Source organism: Pan troglodytes, chromosome 5 (genome assembly GCF_028858775.2).
Source record: "Pan troglodytes isolate AG18354 chromosome 5, NHGRI_mPanTro3-v2.0_pri, whole genome shotgun sequence".
Lineage (NCBI taxonomy): Eukaryota > Metazoa > Chordata > Mammalia > Primates > Hominidae > Pan > Pan troglodytes.
The window spans coordinates 12,752,517-12,761,859 of record NC_072403.2 but is presented as its reverse complement, the minus strand read 5'-3'; the positions used below and the strand labels follow the sequence as shown (position 1 = coordinate 12,761,859).

Below are 9,343 nucleotides of genomic sequence, written 5' to 3'. Positions count from 1 at the left end.
AGGGGCTTTGGAGTCTTGGGTTCAAATCCCGGCTCCCCCAGCTGCTGTGCAACCATGATGTATGACAGCCTCTCTGGGCCTCAGTGTTTGTATCTGCAAGATGAGGCTCTGACATAGACCTGATTAGGTTATGGTGAGGATTACACAATCCCTGCTTGAAAGGCACCTGGCTTGTTCTGAGTAAACCCTGTGACTCCCTTTAATTCCTGGTGGGTGGCTTGTTTGTGCCCTCATGAGGTTCAGCACTTGGCAGTACCCCGTCACCTGTTCATCATTAGCAATGACGGACGCGATGCTTCCTCTGTGACAAAGCCTCATCCGACAGAGCAGGACTGCAGGGCTTCTCCAGGGCTTGGGGAGGGGGACAAGGGCAGTGCGCACAGTTCCTTTTTGTTTGCTGATGCCACACTAGGCACGTGAAAGGGCTGGGTCAGAGAACCCAGCTTGGCCCACGCTGTCTCGGTTGGTGGCCGTCCTCACCTTCCTCACCCTTCAGATCCCGTAGGGAGCCCCTGCGGTGGTGCCATGGAGGGAAGCATCCCACCGTGCTTGTGGCTCACCTCGAGGTCCAGGTGTCACTGCACGGACTGAAAAGGACTGTCTCCGAGCAGGTGATCCCTCATCTCCCCTCTCCCGATTTCTACAGCATCCTCTTCCCTGGCTCCTCGCCACTCCCTCCACTCTTTTTTCTTTAAACTTTTATTAAAGAATAACATCCCTCAATTTTTTTCCCTCCGACAAAGAACAAGCTCATGACCAGGAACAAAGAGGACATCTTGACCGTGTAAGTAATGATGACCGCTCTGTCCTCAGCTCATGGGGACCCTGAGGACTCCAGGTCGCCTCCCTATGTTGGCCCCTGATTCAAGCAGATGGCAGGGGGGTGTGTCCCAAGGAGCTGGGTGCTGATGTCAGGAGCCCAGCACCCTTGTGGAAGCCAAGAACGACACTGAGGGGGCAAGAAGAGACTGTGATGAGCTAAGTGATGGTGTTGTCCCCAGCACACACAAGGGCTGGTGCGGCAACTGGCGACCTGAGAGGCAGGGCTGGTCCCAGCAGGGAGGTGTTCATAGAAGGGAGAGATTTTCGGTGAGGAGTGGTAGCACAGTCATTCTCAACCCAGTGTGTCTTGGGAGATGCCTATGGGGTGGAAGTTGGATGATCAGGCTGTTATTGGGTCAATCTGATTCAAGGAGAGGGAGGAGAGGTGACGTGGCCAGAAGGAGGGCAGGAGGGTGGACAGCAGAGAATGCAGCCGGCCACCTGGGCCATCCCCCTTGCCTCCACTCACTCATCCTTTCCCACCCCTAGGCTGAGGACGCGTCTCATTAGGTAGTTTTCAGACGGGTAAACTGAGACAGGAGCCATTCCAGGCCCAGAGAGGAGAGCAAGGAAGGCACGTGTTGTAATCCCTGGGTTAGTTTTTCATTCACACACAGGGGAACCTCTCCAGCCCTGCCACTCACTATTTTTAAGAGGCTCAAGTGTTCTGATTCCTGGCAGCAGCAACGTGGTAATGCTTCTTTCCTGTTCCCTCCCTGACCCTTTCTTCCCTCATGCTTGGGGGCTTGGCCCCTCTTTTCTCCATGTATTTCCACTAGGGTGCCACACTGCCTGGAATTGCAACCGCTGGGGCCTTGTCCAGTTTATTATCTCTCACCACAGGTGCAGGAAGGAGGCAGGGAGCAGGGCTGTGTCGCAGAGCAAGGCCAGGGCATCCCACCCCACCATGGCCACCCATCCCCATGGCCTCCCTCAAGATCAGGAAACTGTTCCACATTGCAGTAACTAAGTGCACCAGGCGTGGCTGCTGGTGAGGGGTGGTCAGGCAGCCCCTGTCGCCAGCCTAAAGGAAGGTCACGGTTTGTGAAGGCATCTGGTTCCTCCCCTGTTGAAATTTCTTTTTCTCCTCCTTATTAGTTGAATCTTAAGAATTGACAGTACCATAAAACGTGAAACCTTTATTTCTGCTTTTTAAATGGAAAACCGGGCTGGGCACAGTGGCTCATGCCTATAATCCTAGCACTTTGGGAGGCCGAGGTGGGCAGATCGCCTGAGGTCAGGAGTTCAAGATCAGCCTGGCCAACATGGTGAAACCCCATCTCTACTAAAAATACAAAAATTAGCCAGGCATGGTGGCACATGCCTGTAATCCCAGCTACTCAGGAGGCTGAGGCAGGAGAATCGCTTAAACCCAGGAGGCGGAGGTTGCAGTGAGACGAGATTGCGCCATTGCACTCCAGCCTGGGTAGCAGAGTGAGACTCCATCTCAAAAAAAAGAAAAAAGGAAAACCAAGCAAAAGTCACTGTCGGGGGACCTCCCACCCACCATACAGGGGAACACTCGGCAGAGCCAGAGGCCTGGGCCCAAGTCCTGCCACCAGCTGGCTGTGAAACTGTGGTACAGCACCTTGTGTCCTGCCACCAGCCGCTGTGAAACTGGTACAGCACCTTGTCCTCAGGTCCTTGGTTTCCTCACTTGTAAATTCATGGTTCTCCACGGCATCTCTGGTCTTCAACATTATTTTGCATAGAGTCTCAGAAGCTTTAGTGTGAGTGGATGATATGGGCACGAAGCAAGGCACCCAGAAGTGGGGGCAACTACTCTGCTTTCTAAAATGCAAGGGAACCGGAAAATCCAGGAGCCGTGCCAAAGTGAGTGAGTATTTTCTTGGGCCACCAAAGGGGTCTGAACTGGTGTGGCTTGAGCTCAGTTTTTGTGGTTCAGATAGATTTGAAAACTCACTTCTCCCCATTAAGCACTGGAAGGAATTAGTCACCCTTCTTTGTGGAAGTGGAGAGATTCTCCGAGAGCTACTCAACAGGCTCCTTTGAAAGGTTCTCAGGACCAGCACTGTGCTGAGTGTGTGTGTGTGTGTGTGTGTGTGTGTGTGTGAAAGAGAGAGAGAGAGAGAAACAGAGAATGTGAAGGTATGTGAGGGACAGAGGGAGGAGTGAGAGAGAGACACAGAGGGAAACAGAGAGAGATGGAGAGATGGAGGGTGAGTGAGACAGAGAGATATACAGTGAGGGAGATGGAGAGAGAAATGAAGAGACAGAAAGAGAAAGAGAAAGGAGAGGGAGAATGAGTGTGGATAGGGTGGAGGGAACAAAAAGATTAAGATACAGTCACCAACCTCTAGGGTTTACCATCATGCCAACAAATATAGCAATGTTCCTGGGTAGAATAGGGCCATGACAAAGGAGGATAATGGAAAGGGTGGTTAATTCTGGCCAGAAGAACCCCAGAAGACTTCCTGGAGGAGGCGGCATTTGGCTAGTGTTTTCCATTCAGGGTGAGCTGGGTATCTGTGGGTAAGAGCTTCAGAGCAGAGGGAAAAGCAGCTGCAGAGATAGGATGCTGGCTGCTGTCTGTCTCTAAGCCTTGGGCTCCTGGGCCAGGCCTTCTTTATGCTCATTCCTTCACAGGTGGAGCAAGACCCTCAGTCCCCCTGACTCCCCACCCCTCACCACCTGGGCTCAGCTGGGGCTCCCCCTCCTCTCTAGAGGCCACACTGGGGAAGTTGCCCTCAGTCTGCAGGCAGCTATGAGAGGAGTTTCACTTCACTCAGCAAAATCTTTTCTTAGAACCACAGTTGGCTTTTACAAAATTTTCTGGCCACATGAAAGCCAAGCAGCCAGTTTTCAAAAGGCTTTAGATGGCTGAGAAGGAATGTTCAAGGAAGGCTGTTGTATCACGGACGAGACTCTTTCCATGCTTATGGTTTGAATGTTTGCTCCCTCCCAAACTCTTGTGGAAACTCAAGCCCCAGTGTGGCAGGATGGAGAGGTGGGAGCCAAGAGGTGATTGGGTCGGCCGGGCGCCGTGGCTCACGCCTATAATCCCAACACTTTGGGAGGCCAAGGCGGGTGGATCACGAGGTCAGGAGATCGAGACCATCCTGACTAACACGGTGAAACCCCGTCTCAACTAAAAATACAAAAAATTAGCTGGGCGTGGTGGCATGTGCCTGTGGTCCCAGCTACTCAGGAGACTGAGGCAGGAGAATCGCTTGAACCCGGGAGGCGGAGTTTGCAGTGAGCCGAGATCGCACCACTGCACTCCAGCCTGGGCGACAGAGCAAGACTTCGTCTCCAAAAAAAAAAAAAAGAGGTGAATGTGTCATGAGAGCTCTCTGCCCTCATGAGTGTGGATTAATCCATTCATAGATTAACGGATTAATGAATTAAAGGGTTGTTTTGGGAGTGGCTGGCTTTATGACAGGAAGAGAGGCCTGTGCCTGCCCGGTCAGCTCCCTCCCCACAAGATGCCCTGTGCTGTCATGAGACTCTGCAGTGTCCCTACCAGCAGGAAGGCTCTCCCCAAATGCAGCCCCTTGACCCTGGACTGTCATGAGACTCTGCAGTGTCCCTACCAGCAGGAAGGCTCTCCCCAAATGCAGCCCCTTGACCCTGGACTTCCCAGCCTCCAGAACTGTAAGAAAGACATTTCATTTCTTCTAAACTACCCAGTCTCCAGTATTCTGTTATAAACAATAGAAAAAGGACTAGGACACCATCTTTATGTCTTTTTACAGTTGGGATGGGGAGGGAAGAGGTGAGGAGAAGACCAAAGTTGGAGATATCTGTGAACAAAGTGACATCCTTGAGGGAGTGAGCCCCCTTCACCAGTGGTGTACATTCTGCCACCCACTCATGTTTTATTCATCTGGCTTCCACAATCTTCCTTTGCCAGCCACAGTGTTATGAGTGCTGAGGGACAGAGTGGGGAGATGAGGATTCCAAGAATGAGTAGAGTGAGTTCTCTTCCTTTTAAAGTTGCAAATGAATGAGTACTCAATGTGGCAGCTACGAGCTGCAGTCAACAGTGCAGAATAGCAAGTTTCTGGGTCTTGGGGAATCGAGGAGGCATTTTTTGAGTGTGGTTTTGCAGAATAAGCCAGCATTTACCCACAGAGACAAGCAAGAAAGATGTCCTAAAAAGCAAAGCAGCAACTGCAGGGGCCACCTAGGGGCAAAACCCCAAGTCCTAGTCTGTTGCTGTCACCAAATGTCACGTTGCCTCTTTGTGCCTCTGCTCAGCAGAGATCACTGTTGATGGAGCATTGTAAGGAGGTGTTCTGCTCTGGAACTCTATCATCATCTTACAGAACATGGCGTCAGCTTCCAGGGACTGTTTGACACACAATTTTGGTTTCCCCCAAGCACAGAACCTGGCACATGTTAAAAACCTAATCAGTGTTTTTTGTCATGAAAGCAAAGCATTGTAATTCTGTGACTAAAGCATGACAGCTATATTTTGTCAGGTAGTAAAAGAACACAGGTGGTTGCCTTGACTGTGCTCAGAAGGGCGTACACTAAACCTATTACTATTGTGGATTTTATTTGTGAGATTTTCTTTTTTTAATGAAAGAAGAGGTGCTTAACACATCTTAACTGCAATATTTGCAAGTGTTCGTAAGCCTGAAATGTACAGAACTGAACTGAATTTTTTAAAGTTAGGCATCGTTACCATGATTTTAGCAGTTGTTTATTGAGTAGGGATAAGGGGCTTTGCACACTGCATGCTTTCTCTATGTCTGTTTACTTTGATTTTTCCTCTCATCTCTATCTGAAAGTGGAATACATTTCCTCAGAAGAAGCCTGACTGGAAGCAAGCATCTGCAAAAGCAACATGGACTTGTTCTTAATAGGAAGAGGAGCTGCTGGCCTGGGCATGGAAGGGAGAGCAGGAAGGCCAGGGGCTCAAAGCACAGAGATGGAGCGCAGGGAGGCAGCAAGGGGTGGACAGAGTGGGTGACCTGGAGACTGTAAGGAGGGTGTTAACACTGCTAGAGAGAAAGCATGGGTGTGTTAGGCCAATCTGGCATTGCTATGAAGGCATACCTGAGACTGGGTAATCTATAAAGAGAAGAGGTTTAATTGGCTCACAGTTCTGCAGGGTGTACAAGAAGCATGGCACCAGCATCTGCTTGGTTTCTGGCAAAGCCTCAGGAAGTTTTACTCACGGCAGAAGGTGAAGCAGGATCAGGCACATCACATGGCCAGAGTGGAAGCAACAGAGAGGGAGGGAGGAGGTGCCACACACTTTTAAACAACCAGCTCTTGAAAGAACGCACTCAACACCAGGGGGATGGCGTTAAGCCATTCATGAATGATCTGCCCTCGTGATCCAAATACTCCTCGCCAGGCCCCACTTCCAACACTGGGGATTACAATTTTACATGAGATTTGACCGGGACACAGACCCAGACCATATCAACGGGCTTGAGGCATGGAACAGATCATTCTTTGCACCTCATGCTGTCTTCATTTCTTCCCCCTCTGGAAATGAGACCAAATGTGAAGACCGTGGACACTTTCAGGCAGGTGGGACCCCAGATGATGGCCTCTGGGGGGAACCATCTGTTACCAGGTGCCCAATGGGGTAGTGATAAAGAAGGTGAACCCCGGAGCTCAACTGCCTGGGTGCAAATCATGCTGTTCCACGCACTCGCTCTGCAACCTTGGGTAATTTAGTCAGCCTCTCAGTGCTTTCGTTTCCTCATCGGTGGAGGGAGCAGTAAGAACACGTGGCTCATGGGAGGCTGCAAGGGACCAAGTGCATGAAAGGTTTAGAATAGCACCTGGTGGGTTGGGCACGGTGGCTCGCGCTTATAATCCCAGCACTTTGGGAGGCCGAGGCAGGTGAATTAGCTGAGGTCAGGAGTTCAAGACCAGACTGGCTAACATGGCAAAACCTCATCACTACTAAAAATACAAAAATTAGTCGGGTGTGGTGGTGGGCAGCTGTAGTCCCAGCTACTCGGAAGGCTGAGGAGGGAGAATTGTTTGAACCCAGGAGCTGGAGTTTGCAGTGAGCCAAGATCACGCCATTGCACTGCAGCCTGGGTGATAGAGTGAGACTCTGTCACAAAAAAAAAAAAAAAAAAAAAAAAAATAGCACCTGGTGCCTAGCAAGGGCTCCACACTTAGGCATGGATCAATGTGCTTTCTATGACCCCTTAAGCCCATTTCCCCATAACACATTTTGTAGTCTCAACCTGATTTCTGACTACAAGAGAACCTGGCATAATTGCTTCTTTTGTTTAAATCAGTTACGGTGTTTTTTGTTTTTTTGTTTTGTTTTGTTTTGTTTTTTTGAGACAGAGTCTCACTCTGTCACCCAGGCTAGAGTGCAGTGGCATGATCTCGGCTCACTGCAAGCTCCACCTCCCGGGTTCACGCCATTCTCCTGCCTCAGCCTCCCAAGTAGCTGGGACTACAGGCGCCTGCCAACACACCCAGCTAATTTTTTTGTATTTTTTTTTCTTTTAGTAGAGATGGGGTTTCACTGTGTTAGACAGGATGGTCTCGATCTCCCGACCTCGTGATCCGCCCGCCTTGGCCTCCCAAAGTGCTGGGATTATAGGCGTGAGCCACCACGCTCAGTTACGGTGTTTTTAGCAGCAAGTAATACAAAGTGGCTTCTTCAATACAGATGTTCATGCTTACTTAGCAGGAAATTCAGAGGTAGATGGTCTCTCCAGACGTTTCTATGTCTCCTAATCTTTTTGCCTGATTTTGAGCCATTTAGGTGATCATCGGGCGAGTCTACCAAGGTTGAGCAGAGAATGGAGAGATGGTAAAAGCCAAACTGGCCCATTTATGAGGTGCAGCCGCCATGCAGAGGAATGACGTTTTTTTGAAAATAAAAGCAAAACCTGCCTGGGTTCATGTTTCCAAGGGAGCACTGTCCTTTGAGGTCACCCGGGAAGCAGGGCACTTTTTCCAGTGTGATGCATCACTCAGGTGATTTTGAAATCTTCTCCTGGAATCTTCCCTGGAGGTAAATTACAAGTCACATTCACATCTGAATATGATTTGTTTTCCTCTTTTAACTTATTCAAGATGTTCTCAGTTGGACAAATATTTTGCAAGTCTTCACTGTAGGCAAGCAAGGGAGGAAACCACCATTTATTCATCAGCAACTGCTTTCCAGGGACTTTGCCTGGGTTATTGAGTCACCTCACAATGACTTTGAGGAGCTGGCATTACCATCTCCAGTTTAAAGATGAACAAATGGGCATCTCTGCATGTGTGCGCCTAATCTCAGCTGGTTCACCTGAGACCCCCTGAACACCCACCCTAGACCCCCGCGCTGCCCCTTATCTGCTCCGACAAGATGAAAGAAATAATCACGAACCAGGGAAAACTCACCAAACTACAGGTACAAGTGCACATTGGCGGGAAAGGAACTGCCGGCAAAAAGAAGAAAGTGGTTCATGGGACAGTCACAGCAGATGATAAAATCTTCAGTTCTCCTTAAAGAAGTTAGGGTTAAACAGTACCTCTAGTATTGAAGAGGTGAATATGTTTACAAACCAAGAAACAGTTATCCACTTTGACAACCTTAAAGTTCAGGCATCTCTGGCAGCAAACACCTTCACCATTACAGGCCATGCTGAGGCAAAGCAGATGAGAGAAATGCTACCCGGCATCTTAAACCAGCTTGGTGCAGACAGTCCCACTAAGTTAAGGAGACTGGCTGAAGCTCTGCCCAAATAACCTGTGGATGGAAAAGCGCCACTTGCTACTGGAGAGGATGATGATAATGAAGTTCCAGATCTTGTGGAGAATTTTGATGAGGCTTCCAAGAATGAGGCAAACTGAATTGAGCCAACTTCTGAAGAAGATAAACCTTGAAGAAGTTCCTGGGAGCTGCTATCTTATATTATGACTGCATTTTAAGAAATTTTTGTGTATTGATCTGATGAAATCTAGATCTCTAATATGTTTAAGCCCAAGCTCTTTGGTCATGGCAGCTCTTTTCATCTTTTGCGTATATACTATTTCATTCTTTGCAGCTAATTAAGGTGAAAAAGCCTGGGAATAAAGTTTGAAACAAAGGTTAATAAAGTTCTTTGCCTAGGGGGGGAAAAAAAAGGCCAGGTGCAGTTACTCACGTCTGTAATCCCAGCACTTTGGTAGGCCGAGATGGGTGGATCACCTGAGGTCAGGAGTTCTAGACCAGCCTGACCAATGTGGCGAAACCCTGTCTCTACTAAAAATACAAAAATTAGCCGGGCATGGTGGCAGACTGCTGTAGTCCCAGCTACTCGGGAGGCTGAGACAGGAGGATCGCTTGAACCTGGGAGGCGGAGGTTGCGGTGAGCCAAGATTGCACCACCGTGCACCATCCTGGGCAACAAGAGCAAAACTTTGTCTCAAAAATAAAATAAAATAAAATAAATCCCTGTCTTCATGGAATATATATTCCAGTGAGAAGAGGAACAAATGGAGGAACATCCCAGTCAAGTGACATTCCTAGTGACATTCACCAGAACAGAGTCATGCTTTGGATCCCATGTTCTGTGACTTCCTCTTCGCCACGCTTCCTCCA

At 49.2% G+C, this 9,343-nt stretch overlaps 1 pseudogene; it reads left to right on the top strand.

Moving 5' to 3' along the window:
- Positions 1-8,098: 8,098 nt before the first annotated feature.
- LOC100614062 (transcription factor BTF3-like) lies at positions 8,099-8,627 on the top strand (annotated as a pseudogene).
- Positions 8,628-9,343: the final 716 nt, after the last annotated feature.